The sequence below is a fragment of the Ipomoea triloba genome, chromosome 10, assembly GCF_003576645.1.
Source record: "Ipomoea triloba cultivar NCNSP0323 chromosome 10, ASM357664v1".
Lineage (NCBI taxonomy): Eukaryota > Viridiplantae > Streptophyta > Magnoliopsida > Solanales > Convolvulaceae > Ipomoea > Ipomoea triloba.
Window position 1 is genome coordinate 18,917,514 of NC_044925.1, and position 15,000 is coordinate 18,932,513.

Consider the following 15,000-nt stretch of genomic DNA (forward strand, 5'->3'; position numbering starts at 1 on the left):
AAAAAAAAAAAAAAAAAAAAAAAAACCAAAACAACGTCGTATTCCCTGGGCGGGAAAATGGCAGCCTCTGATTGGCTAGATTCCGGCTCCTTTAATATATTTATAGATGTGGCGTGTGAATTTAGATCTGCTGTTGGTATGGGTTGCTCTCCAGGTACAGTATATATCTATTATTTAATATGTTACATGCGTATTGATTCTCAATTTACAAATACAAAAGTCAGTCCAACAGATTACAACATTAAAAGCTTTGCAAAGTCTTGTGATCAATTTCTCCAAAAAGAACCAAACTAGGTTTTGTTTGCTTCTTGCTGTTTCAACATGAGTGGCCAATTTATAGTTGGTGTGCAGCTTCATCCCAAGCAAACAAATAAGGCAATCAGGTTGCGATGTGTTCGTAATTATGTAGTATTTGAAATCAAGAGAGAAAAAGTGATTAGAAGTCAAGAGTGTATATTCATGATCAACAAGTTGGTTATTGTGATTTTAACATGCTATTAGTGTTTATGTTTTATTCATTGTATGTAATGTATTCATGTTTTCCTTTTTGGTTTTCAATCTAGGGTATGTCTATCCATGTACATATACCTAAGGATCTTGTGGGGAAATACAACATATTCACGGAGGGAAAAAGTATATGGTATTAGAAATTTCCTATGTATCACTAACTTTTTCAAATACAAAACAAGCATGCTTCGTTACATGATCAAATTCAAGCATGACACGCTCGTGAAGGAGTATAAGCGTGTTAATTTTCCTAAAACCATGTTTCGCTCCAAGAGTTTTGAAGACATACTTCCAAAAAAAGATATTGATGAGAAAGTGTTGATAGGTAATGTTTATCCCAAATTGAACCTAAACAGCAGTATAACATGCTTATAAATTCTATGGGATGGAATATTGTCAATTACATTCTTTAATTTATTTGGTTTTTAAAAATAGATGTTATTGGGCGTGTGGTTGAGATTTATTCTCCTGTTGAGAAGATCATAGTTGGTAAAATGACTAGGCTAATTGATTTTGTTCTTGAAGACACTAGGTGTATATTTTTATTCAATTTCGGTTAGTGGTTAATGTGTTAAACTGCTCTATAGGCAAAGACAGGTTAAGTGTACACTGTGGGATGATCATGTTGATGAACTAAGCCCCTATTTCAACTCTGTTGGTGCTGATCCTCTTATACCACTGATTCAGTTGTGTAGAGCTAAGTTCATGGACAGTGAGTTACCTATGCTGTCCTATCCATTTATATTTATTTACTTTCCTTTTTTCTTAATCCTAGACTTAAGCAGTTAATACCTATTTTCTTGTGCAGATGGTGAAGTGCGCATCTGCAGTTCTTTCGATGCTACTCAGCTGTTTTTCAACCATTCTTGCAAGGAGTTTCGTGAGCTAAGAAACAGGTTAGTTAATAAAAAGAAAAGAAATCAACGCGTTTTCTGGTTCATTTTTCTGTGCTAATCTTCATTTTTTTCCTTTTTATAGCTATAACAGCAAGCTTACACCATTAAGATGTATACAATCTGGAACTAGACTCTCTGCTGCTAATCTGGACCTTACTCAGGGCAGTACTGATGTGTTGATTACTCCGATTGAAGAAATTTACTCCAAAAAATAGGTATAATTAATGTCCTGTGGTTTGGTTTAGGATGTTTTTGTCCTATGTGTTAATTGTAGTCGGTTATGTTTGTATTAGTTAATAGACATGTGTAGATAGCATTACACTAAATTAAAGATCAAATCTTCATGTGATGTTGAACATTTTAGCAGATAGACAGATAAAATATATATAACCAGTTGGTTAAAACACATAAGGCAATCAGGCTGCTGTAAATGATATAATATTATAATTACACTAAACCTAGGTAATTTACAGAATGTAATAATAGATCCTAAAAAATAAAACAGTCTGAAAATTCTGTGTTGTTTGACTTTTATGTCTACTGATTACTTCATTTTAATTAGCAGCTGGGGGAGTATTGGGTGGCAGGTCGTATTGTTGATGTAGAGAGTGTGTGGTTGATTTGTATTACATCTCTTGCAAGATGAAAGCTTAGTGAGAAGGGTGGAATGATGGTTTGTGGTGGCTGTAAAAGTTCTTGGCATGAAGGAGTTGTTAGATATAAGGTCATAGTCCGTGTTGCGGATGAGAGTAGAGATGCTTAGATGCTTATATGGGATCGTGACTGTGCAGATGATTTGGTTGGTGTGTCTGCCTCTGACTGATTTATTGGCTAAATACCCTGAGGTGTCAGTGTATTTATTTTGTTGTTTTGATTAAATTTTAATGTACTTATTGATGTTTTGTTTGTTTTTTTCCTGTTTGTAAGGTCACTGGTTTGGATGATTTTGAAGAGGGGTTTGGTGTTGATGGTGCTGTTGTGCCTCTTAAGAGATGCCTATTCAAAGAGTTTGATCGTTGTGGTAGTTCTAAGAAACTTAAGGATATGGTTGTGAAGCAGGAAAAGTAGTCGGTTAATGGTTATGTAGTTGGTCTAATCTATTCTTAGTGTTATGCGTATGCTTTTTTGTCATGGCTTTTTTGGAGGCTTAGTGTTTCTAAGTCTGATTTGGTAGCAGTGTACTGTTAGTAAGTAGAATGTGTTTTTTTTTGTGTGGCTTTTGGGGCATGGTGTTATGCAGTGCCATTCTATTGTAATAGGTGCTGAAATGCTAATTTATGTAATGATGTTTTGGTAACTACAGTTTCAGCTACCTAAGTAAGGTTATAGACCATTTACATATATGTCACCGGTAAAGTGAAAATCTATCAATTTCACAGTGGCAAGTAAAATAATCAAAGAACATATGAACATTTATAAAGGAAAGTAAAATTTTTTTAAGGGTGTGTTTGGTTGGTGGTTTTAGGCATAATGTATGGGTATCAAAGTTATTATTATAGGTTTTTAAAGTATTACTATGGGTTTGGAATACTCCATTAATTGGAAAACTCATACCCTAATGAAATAAGAGTTTAATTTCTCTTACTCATTTCTTCCCCAACTATTAATAATCATTCTCATTCCACCTTACTACCAAACATGCAAAATACTTTCACCAAAACCCATTACCCTTACCAAGTATTTGATACCCATACCGATTTCGATTCCCATGTGCGAACCAAACACACTCTAAGTAAATAGCATCTACATAAAAAGAATATTTTATTTTATTTATGCAGTAGATTAATGATTACAAATTTAATGTTCATATAACCAAGTTGCCAATTTAATTACAAAAGTAGATACAAATAAGTGTGTTTGAAATTTACTTGGACTACTCTTCAAAACAATTCATCAAAGTTGGCTAGATTGTCTGATTTTAGAGAAGATATATATAAGTGGACTCACATTAAATCAATTATCTCATGTAGTATAAGTCATATAATAAAGAAAATCATGTTTAATCGAATTATCCCTATAACGAAATATATTTAAGTACATTTTAAAAGTTTCTTTCTATGCAATTAAAATTGTAGAAGCATGTAAACCTTTTTTTTAATTAGTAAAATTACTAATATTTTATGGTGTACTATGTATACTTTATTGTAATACAGTCCGCTTCTTTTCATAAATTCTATATAGAAACATAAAAGATAGTGGTCTTAAAATGGGATGATGAGGGTTTTGGTTAAAAATGAGAAGAAATCGTAGTAAATACCAATTTTGGTCCCACAATTATTAGTAAAATGATAATTTTGGTCGACATATTTAATTTTTACAAATTTTGGTCTCACGACTATTGTTTTAGTGCCAATTTTCATTCATGACTATTGTTTTAGTGTCCAAATTCATTGCGTCGGTCACCCATTCGTTTAAAATGTGCAAAAATATAAAATTGTTAAGGGTATTTTCGTCATTTTTAATTTAATATCCTAATTTAAGCATGAATAAATGGGTTTGAGTCCTAAAATTGATCAAAATTCGCAGTTTTCCTCCTCATTTTACATTAATTTGAGAATGAGAACTGTGAATTGTGATCGATCTTAGAGTTTAAATCTTTTTATTCATGCTCAAATTGGATATTGAGTTGAAAATGATGAAAATACCTTTAAAATTCATTACGTTTTAAACGGATGGGTTATTGGCGCGATGAATTTTGACACTAAAATAATAGTCGTGGGACCAAATTTGGTACTAAAACAATAGTCGTGGGACCAAAATTGGTATTTGCTCTTTTAATTTCATTAAAAATAAAGATTTTGTCAAATAATTATACTTAGTACTTACTGCTTCCAAAAAACAAATCGCATTAATCCATCTCAAAACTAATTTAGGCCAATACAAACACCAATCATTATTGTATGGACCATGGTCCACACAACTGTGTGGACCATAAATAAAAAATACATTTTTAATATACTAAAAGTACATTATTTTTATACATAAAGTACATTATTTAAGTACTGAAAGTACATTATTTTATACATATTATGAAATAATGTACCTCCAGTAAAAAAAATAATGTATTTTTAGTATAATAAAAATGTACCTTATTATATTCATGGTCAACACAATAATTTGCCTATCAAACACATTGACTGTGAATGTTTTCCTTTAATATGAAATTAGCACGTCATTAAATCATCCTTAAAAAATGACACATATTATACTGTAAAATAGGAAAATCCATATCTATATATCTATATCTATATCTTTATCAATCTATATATATATATATATATATATATATATATATATATATATATATATATATATATAAATATATATATATATATAGATATATATATATATATAGATATATATATATATATAGATATATATATATATATAGATATATATATATATATAGATATATATATATATATAGATATATATATATATATAGATATATATATATATATAGATATATATATATATATAGATATATATATATATATAGATATATATATATATATAGATATATATATATATATAGATATATATATATATATAGATATATATATATATATAGATATATATATATATATAGATATATATATATATATAGATATATATATATATATAGATATATATATATATATAGATATATATATATATATAGATATATATATATATATAGATATATATATATATATAGATATATATATATATATAGATATATATATATATATAGATATATATATATATATAGATATATATATATATATAGATATATATATATATATAGATATATATATATATATAGATATATATATATATATAGATATATATATATATATAGATATATATATATATATAGATATATATATATATATAGATATATATATATATATAGATATATATATATATATAGATATATATATATATATAGATATATATATATATATAGATATATATATATATATAGATATATATATATATATAGATATATATATATATATAGATATATATATATATATAGATATATATATATATATAGATATATATATATATATAGATATATATATATATATAGATATATATATATATATAGATATATATATATATATAGATATATATATATATATAGATATATATATATATATAGATATATATATATATATAGATATATATATATATATAGATATATATATATATATATATATATATATATATATATATATATATATATATATATATATATAATAGAAGTGCCTAGCCAATCTTTCCCCTCAAAATAAAAGTTATTTTAGTAAAATCATACTCAAATTTATTTTAGTAAAATCATTGATTTTATTAATTACCATATATATTTTCATAAAATTAGCAATAAATTATTATTACATATTATATATGCTCTAGTGGTTTTAGTTTTGTGTGAATTCTTGCTGGTGGACTCCACTGAACTTCTAGGAGAGAACGACCACCATCTATGGCGACTACACTTCTGATCCGTCATCTACAACGGCACGACTTATACATGGTCTGAGACTTACCGGCATTGCCTCCGCCTAGTGTCATCGATCGTGTCCCTTGGGGTTGAGAGGGGGCAGGATGAACTTCTGGCGTGTACATCGTTGATTGTGTCTGTGATGGCAGCGCCCAATATTCTGGCCATGTACGAGATAAACTTCGGCATGCCATGGCGGGAGCCGTGCTCAACTCCATCAATCTCTGGCTGGATGCTCGCACGTTATTGATTATGCTTCACTATTGAGAATCGAAGTTGATCTTCGTAGACTGCTTGTCGAAGGATTTGCTGATGGAGGCTCTGTCCATGTTTCAGGCGGAATCGCCGCGTTCGGTGTTGGCTCATTAGTTTATGTGTTTATTTTTTTTTCATCTGTTCATAATATTCCAATATATATGATTGTTTACCAATATTCTTAAATGTTAGCTTTCTTCTACCATTTATTTTCAATTTGTATCATGTGCCATTTATTTTGGATTTTTCTGAATAAGATTGTGGCTTCAGGCATTAACCTTGCTATATTTCTCAACAGAGTGATTAGTGTGATATGTGTTATTTTAGGTAGGCTATTGCTTATGTTAATTTTGTCTTGTTTGGTAGAAATACAATTACAACACAATTTTGAGTTTCAACACATTGTTTCTTCGGCGTTGGTTCTGATTATAGACGATGAGTTTCCGGTGGAGCGGGAAAGGGAGTTTGTTTTTGCGTATGAGGGTTTGATCGTGAAGGGTTCAACTGGATTCGGGCGGGAGTAAACTGGATCTGATAATCTAGAATTACACTTTCTGGACGATGTCACCGCCAAATGGAGTTGTTCACAGTCACCGAGGAGCGTTCTTATGACTTTAGATTCATTTTTTGCTAATAAATTTTCTAATATAATTTCCCTATTATATTTTAATTAATTGATACTTTTTATAATATATTTTACTTGTTTCGTCCTCTTTTTCTTTATAATATTGATCTATATAAGTAATTACCATATACGGAGTACTATTTACTATCTAAATAATACGTAGTCATTAACAATCGTATTTAAATCTAAATTTATTATGGTAATTAAACATAGAGAATTTCTTCTTACAACAATTTTATTATTTTTTTCTTCAAATAATATGAATTACTCGTGCACTTCATTTGATTAATTTTGAATAAAATCTTTAAAAATTATGGCAATTAAGAAATTAATACTTTCTGTAATATAAATTTTATCTAATTAGTTAAGAAAATTTATAATACACATATTATATCCATAATTATAGGAAATTAAAAAAAAAACTATTATGATAACTATTCCAATTCACATATTATTACGCTAATTCACATATTATTAAATCTATACAATTATATGTAAATTATTCAACTTCTCATATTATTACACATATAAAATTATGCTAATGGTTACTTTTGAACAAAATCTTAATAATTATGGTAATTAATAAATTAATTTACACATTATACTTTTATTAAATTGTTTTTTTAATACTTGACGTAATACAGATTTTATATAATCAATCCATGTTCTCCTCTCCCAAACTTCACCCCTATGACCAGTTGAGCTGTCCATGTAAGCAACGATAAGTTTTTCTGTCTATATAGGAAGTTAATTAAACATACACATATTACGATGGGTAATTAAAGAAAAATAAACATACATGTATTACGTCCATATTACCAATCAGTTTTTAACACTTTAATCTTATTATGGTATTCAATATAAGGATTCCTTTCATTTGATAATAATTTATTTTTGTTGCTTAAAATAGTATCAATTAGTCATGCTCTTCCTTCTATTTTTTGTTTAGACTTTTCCTAATATAATTTTTATGTAATCAATTTCAACACTAATATACAAATCTTATAATTTTAAATAAATATACACTTTCTAATATTAGAATTGTTTATAATTTCATCATCAATTACACACACACACGCACGCACGCACGCGCTTGCACACGCCACACACACACAGTATCATTCAATCATTGCCAGTCAACCCGATACAACATTACAACATGGTAAAAGCATAACGCTCTCCACGCGATTCTAGAAAATAGGATCATGGCCATCTTAGGATATATTTTTACAACACTTTTTAATTATTTGCCATGGTCTCATGTAGATATTGCATGTGGAAGAAGACATTGACGTCAATTAGAGTAGGATTGCCCCACTTTTGTGATGCATCAATCCTAACCCTTGAAACACAAAAGCATTATAAGCCCCAAATTACCCCTATTTTCATAGTAGAAAAATTGAGTTTGAAATTTATTAGGCTCGAGTCTTTCATCCAACTTTCGTTGCGATAAAATCCTCTCCAAAACAAGCTAACAATTGCTGGTCATCAACCACTAACAAGAGGAATTAACAATTCAATTCAAACATAAAACCTAGGAAGATAATTTATCCCCTTTATGCAATAATCAGAACCCTAGCATCAAGAATAGCAATAGGACTCTAATCCAAACCCAAAAGCTAACTACACACGCATCATAATGGCAAACAAAGCAAAACTATAATAAATCATCATAAATATTGCAAGAAATCTAAACATAAAGTAAATAAAGTGAAGAAGAAAGCTTTACTAATAATGAAGAAGAAATCCAACTCCAATCCGCAATCCAACTTGAAATTAAACCAAAGTATGTAAAACTAGGCTAAACTACGCTAGGGAAATCTAAAGAAAAGACGAAAAATAACTCAAAACTAACTAGAGTCGGAACTACCAAAAGTTGCAGAAAATCGCAACATAAAAAGAAGACAGATAAGGCCCACCTCACTTAGGTGTGTTTCTCTGCTTCCAAAATTGATCCAAAATATTCCAAAATACTTCCTTTGCTACTCGTTATGGGCAGCTGCACCTGTAGGCACAAAATACACAAATGAGTCTCAATTTCCTATTTAGAATTAGGCAATTAGTATAAAAAACAATAAAAATAGGGAGTGAATAATGGTTCAGAATCAGAGATATCAGGAGCCTACGCGAGGCCGACCCCTCTACTGGTGGTGCACCATTGGGCAGCCCATAGTCAAGGCGATCATGAACCGGAACCCTAGTGCTTAGGCGCCCCAAGTCAGACTTGGTAGTCCAAGTTAGCCGTGTTCTCTCTATCTCTCGCCGTTCGGGCCGACCTCTGGTAGCTTCATCTTCTCCTTGCCTTGATGATGGCCGAGGTGAATAGACTTCCCCGTCGAGGTGAGGTTCGGGTGTGCAAGGTCGATGAGTGCTCAGCCCGTCTTCACGCCTCGAGGGATTGCGGCCGAGTGGAGGAGTTAGGCGACCTCCTTGGAGCCCCTCTATGATGTGGGTTAACAAGGCGGTAGCTTGTCGAAGCGCAGCCACCCCCTCCTAAAAGCCTGATGCCAGAGGCGGAGGTGGAGGAGGGGTCGGCAGAGCTTGGCCATTGTTCCATTGTAACCACTTGGGGCTGAGCCGGCTTCTTGCCACTTAGGGAAACCTTTTGTCGGGGCTTTCGGGGACCGACCGGAGCAGTAGAGAATCCCTTTTCTAAGACCATTTCTGCAATAAAAGCGAACAAGTTTAAAATATAGTAAGTTGTGCGAGGCAAAAAGACCAGAGTGCCTTTCCATTTGCCTTAACCTTCATTGCTCGAACCGGGGATAGGAGGCGGAACCGCGATTGTCACAGCAACCTTTTGAGGGACGTACTTCTCATCCCGACTATAGTCTAGTGCTTGGATACCGGCAGCAATGTAGGCTTCGGGAGTCTGAAAGATTTGATAATCGTAAAAGTCCAAGGAGATCTTGGCGACGACATCTGTAAGTGCCCGGGTCTGAGGAGGATATGCATACTTGGTATAATGCGTCGACTAGACGCAGGGAACAAGTAGCTTCCACACGTACCTAATGGAGAGTATTTGATTCTTCCAACCTTTATTATTATCCGGAAGGTGCAAGATACTGCAAAAATGCCCCCGGGATTAAACAATAAGAAAACCCCCTCCGAGCTTAGGAGGAATGGGTCGAATGGCAAAAATGAAGTTAAAAAGCTTGATGGTGCAAGAAAGGTCGTGTCGAGCGCAGATCTGGGGAAAACAGGTAATAATGCGATGGGCATTTGGCCCGATCTGCCGGGGCAAGACCTTGTAGTGGTCAAGGAAGGAGAGAAGAAATGGGAACGATAATGGGGCCTTAAGGGAATCCAAGTGAATCCCTAGCCAATCATCCTTCGTGCAATCAATGATGTTCCCCAAAGATTAACGAGTCTTAAACACGACCCGACCAGTAAGCAGGGAATAAATTTCTTCGAGCTCGGGGTGAGTAAGCAAGCAGGAGTGCTTACGAACGTCCTCATTATTTAAAAACACAAGTTTTTCCCCTCGGGCGGTAGACAGTTGAGAAGAAGGGAGCATGGTTGAAGAAGTTGGAATCAAGGAGGTAGGGTTTTAAGAAGAAGCCGGGAGAGTAGGAATGGTTGCCAAAAGGTCAGCCCTATAAGGAGAGGAAAGAGTAGGCATCATGGAGTGTAGGGCGGATATCACCACCCGAGGTGATTTTCCCCGCCCCGATATCCCTACTTCACCTATGGTCGGATAACTACGAGGGCGTAGGTCCCCTCCAACCTGATATCCTTCAACGCTACCTTCTTGGGACGGCTCTGCTGCTCCGAATGGAAAGGCGTCGATCTCTTGATCAGTAGAATTAGCTTGGGACGACCCCGTGGCGCCTACTGGAAAAGCATCGATTTCCAGATCTGTAGAATTGGCGGACGAAACGCTGGACGAGCTGACCTCCACCTCGTCACCATAATCTTGCCCCGAGACGTTTTGACTATCCGAATCCGACATACCGGCTCCCTATAGGGCAAGGGAGGTTGATTTTAGCTTGAAGGACTGATTATAAGGGCATGAGAAGTCGATATATGTCCAAAGTCGCAAAAAAAAAAAGAAAAAAAAAAGAACAAGGTCGGAGAATAATACTTTCTTATGAAAACGACGCACTGCGATATCAACGGCGGTTGGAGACTACTTCAGGCAAGTGTTGAAGCTCGGGAGGCTCCGATCTCGAGCAAAAGAAAGTATAAAATGGGCCCCGTCTAAACCCCTATTTATAGAGAAATACGGCGAGAAGATGTATCGATTCGCCAAACTGATGAACGCGGATCCCAAGAATAATGTTATCCGCCCGACACGTGTCTACTCCAGGTCAAGGGATATAGTCAAACTTAGCCTGAAATCCCCCTCCTCAAAAGGCATCGGGCACCGGGCTAAGAGGGGCTACTTGATATAGAATATCCCTCTAGACCACAGATATACGGTCGGCTAATAATATATACGGTTGGGAAAAGAACCTCGAGACCATGGCCTTACTCAAAGAGAACAAACCAATCATATGCACCTCCAGACCGCTTTGCCTTCCCGACCTCTCATGGGGATCCTTGTCCCAAGGCCGCGTCATGTTAAACACAAACGTCGGAGCTCGTTCCGGTCTCGATACCTTGAACAATAAATCCATCCACCCCGTTTCGAGAAACTTAGCAGGAATTTCAAGCCACGTGTACGTCTTAGGACTATACCAACCATGACCGGTGCATGTTCTCCACGTGCCTAGCATGCCGAGGGCCCAAAACGTGTCTTCTACCTACCTTATAAATACCCTCATTTAATGCAGCAAGAGGATCTTTTGACAGTTTCTTAGGGACGAGTAAAGAGCTCGGGACCTCTAGCACATTGTCGAGCTCCCTGAGCTAAGATAACTCGCCGATTGCATTTCTACTTATATATACTGTGATCCGTACTCTATTGTGGTCAGTATTTACTACATCAATAATAATTTGCATTTCAAAAAATATTGATACTTCGTTTTCATTTTGCGGAAAATTAGAGAATAACTTGTATTAAATTCGTTTAAAAAAAAACTTGTATTAAATTCTAACATTACACTACAGAATTACATTTAAAGCGCGATGAGCAGATATAACACGGAAGTAGATAAAAGAAAATTTAAGGCCATCTAAAAGATCTATATCAATTATTAAAAAAAAAAAAAAAAAAAGATGTACTCCCTCTGTCCCATTTTACCTGTCCTGTTTACTATTCATGGGTCAAACCAACTCTTTCTTTATTGCTCATTTTCTTTAGTAATTTTTAATTATTTTTAAATTTGATATTTTGTGTTTAATAGTACTTTTAATGTAGTTTCTAAATATATAAATTTTATATACTAATACTAATTTTAATATTATGAAAAATTGAATTAAAAATAATTTCAATCAAGCATCGTTAACCGAATCAGACAAACAAAATGGGACGGAGGTCGTATATCAATGGGAGCTTCTTTCCTGCGCATCACATTGAGTATGGACGTGGGCAAATTATTGCATGGACCATGGTCCACACAACCGTGTGGACCAAAAATAAAAAATGCATTATTTTTGTACTGAAGGTACATTATTTTTGTACTGTAGGTACATTATCCTTCAGTACAAAAATAATGTACTTTTTATGTTTGGTCCACATAGCTGTGTGGACCATGGTCCATGTAATAATGATCGATTAACGTGCAGTTAGGCCACTTAACCGCATTGTGAATGAGTTTGGCTATGGCTCTTGAGCTGAACCATGTCCCCTATTCTCAATTTGGTCCGCACGGCCACCCTTTTCAGTGATGGCTTTGCGGATTATTGGGCCGCTAACCAGGATGGCCGGGCTTTGGTGAATCTCCACCGTCCAGTTGGAAACTCCCCGGGCCCGCTTGAAATGAAGAACACGTCCGTTATCCGTATGTTCCTTAGACAGGGAGACCTGGAGAAGTGCGGCGATAACCCTGAGCACGCCTCCATGGGAGACGAAAAGTGTGTTTTCAGTATGGACAGCATGATTGAGGGCCGTTGCCACGCGGAGAGAGAAGATCTGCGTGTCTTCACAATCCGGATAATTCTCCTCGAACATCTTCAGCGGTCCGTATCCGCCCTCATGCTCGCCGAACCCACGCTCTTTGAGATTCTCGTCGATTTCGAAGCGCGCGCATCCAATATTGGCGATGAAAGCCGTCTGGATTGCGCGTAAAAGCGGCGAACACACGACGCTGCTGATGGGAAGCTCGCGGAGAACATTGCCGGCGAGAGCAGCTTGGCGTTTGCCGTTTGCATTCAGACTAACGTCCGTGCCGCCACCCTGCACACCCCAATGTTTCTCACCTCGCAAGTCCTTTTGTTTTTCATTCAGATCGGTTGCGCCGTGACGGACGAAATAAAAGTCCTCAATGCCGGCTGGTGCCTGGGCGATACCAAGGTACTCTCGAGAGATGGGCATTGTATTGTCAAATGCAGAAACGATAGAGACTGTTGAGATAGAGATGATGATTGGATTTTGGTCTAGAATATCAAGAAACCAATGCATATATATATATATAGCTGATGTTTTCATCCACTTTTTCAGCATACTATACGGATGTGGCGTATGTATTCTTACTTGCGTATATCAAGCTAAGAAAGCAATAATACATGTACTGTAGCATATATAACATTTTTTTAATATAATAATAATTTATAAGCTGGCGTATGTGTGTACTGGGGCATACATAACATTTTTTAATATAATAATTTATAATAAAGTAAATGTTTTAATAATTAAATAATTTATATTATTTTTAAATTGTAATTTATGTCTTCCATAATATGTCAATTATTAATGTCACTCTGAATTGTTAGTGGTGTAAATGCTTTCCCTTAATTTTTAAAACAATACATATGTTAATTATTAATGTCAACTCTGAATTGTCCTCATTTTTTATTTTCTATTTGCTCATGATCGGGTCATCGTGATATTGAAGGATGGGACCTTTTCTCGAAAGACTCCGGATCTTACTTCGAATGGAACCTTAGCCCACCTCACTTGCTTTCTTTACTGCATAAGGGCATAAATGAAGTTAAGGGATTTCTGTCTAACTAGTGTCAGAGAATAAGCAAACTACCTTCATCTTCATTTAACAGATTTGTGGTAGAGTCAATAACATGCTCCGGGTCAAGAATCTTTGCTCTTCTCTTTTAATTTGCATTTCCGGTGCCTGCGTTCTTTTTCGTGTTCGTCCGTATTACAAAGCTGGTCGACGCCAGCTGTAATGGTTGAAAATAGGGGGCCCAACCAAGACCCCCTAATAAAAAAAATTTTGATAAAGCAAATGATTCGTTCCGACAACTTCGGTCAGATTAACTCTTTTAATTAGCCGATCTTACAAGATCGATCGGGCGGGCTGAGGAACAAGATATTTTATTATTTATTGGGAATCTCAGCTATGGTGAAGCACATGGGATGGGTATGTAATTATGTATACCTTTTTTATATTAGAAACAAAATATTGGTTGGGCTGTATTTGGATGTATATGTATACCTTTTTGTAGTTGGGTATACATACTCCAAGGGATGTATGTATACGGCAGAGGAGAGAGGAGTTGCATACTTGCATGCATGTGATGTTTTAGCTTCTTTTTTTTTTTTTAAGGGGTTGCATGTGATGCTTTAGCTTTTATTTATTTATTTATTTTTAAATTAAACATTGATATTTTAGTCCAACTTTCAAAACATTGATATTTTAGTACAATGTGGACAATTCCTCGGCACATCAAGTGTGATCATTGACGTCAGATCACATGCTGAATCGCATAAATAAATGAGTTAATTCAATTTTTGGTCAAATAGCCGACTATCTATCCTTTGGTTTAGTATTATTGTGACATGCTTATTCTTTTGTCCTTATCAACAAAATAATTTAAATATCATTAATTATAAGGGTATTTCGGTCTTCAATTATGAATTTTTTCAAAAAGATAAACATAAAAAATATAACGGATCAACACACTTTGTATTAAAAAGATCAAAATGTCCTTGTATTTAATGTCATTTCAACGATTTTGTTGATGGGGGACCAAAAATGGTAATGTCACAATAATATAAGGACGAAAAAGGATGTTTTAATAAAAAAGGAATAAAAGTGAACTGTCACCTATAAATCTAGGACGAAAAATAGAATAAATCCTTCCTCGCGTCGCCACAGGTATCAAGCAAAGCAATCACTACAACCACAATATTGGAAATCGGAGGATGCCAGCTCCAATATGAAGCA

At 34.4% G+C, this 15,000-nt stretch overlaps 1 long non-coding RNA gene across 3 annotated transcripts in view; it reads left to right on the forward strand.

Moving 5' to 3' along the window:
* LOC116031785 overlaps positions 1-2,757 on the forward strand; it is a 14,974-nt gene extending 12,217 nt beyond the window's left edge. The window contains exons 4-7 of one of the 3 annotated variants that reach the window (XR_004100664.1): positions 1,316-1,403; positions 1,486-1,618; positions 1,969-2,202; positions 2,331-2,754. This is a non-coding gene — a long non-coding RNA (uncharacterized LOC116031785). Of the gene's footprint in view, positions 1-9; positions 1,220-1,315; positions 1,404-1,485; positions 1,619-1,968 lie in introns of those variants that run through there. The other 2 variants (XR_004100665.1, XR_004100663.1) reach the window with 2 other exon arrangements.
* Positions 2,758-15,000: the final 12,243 nt, after the last annotated feature.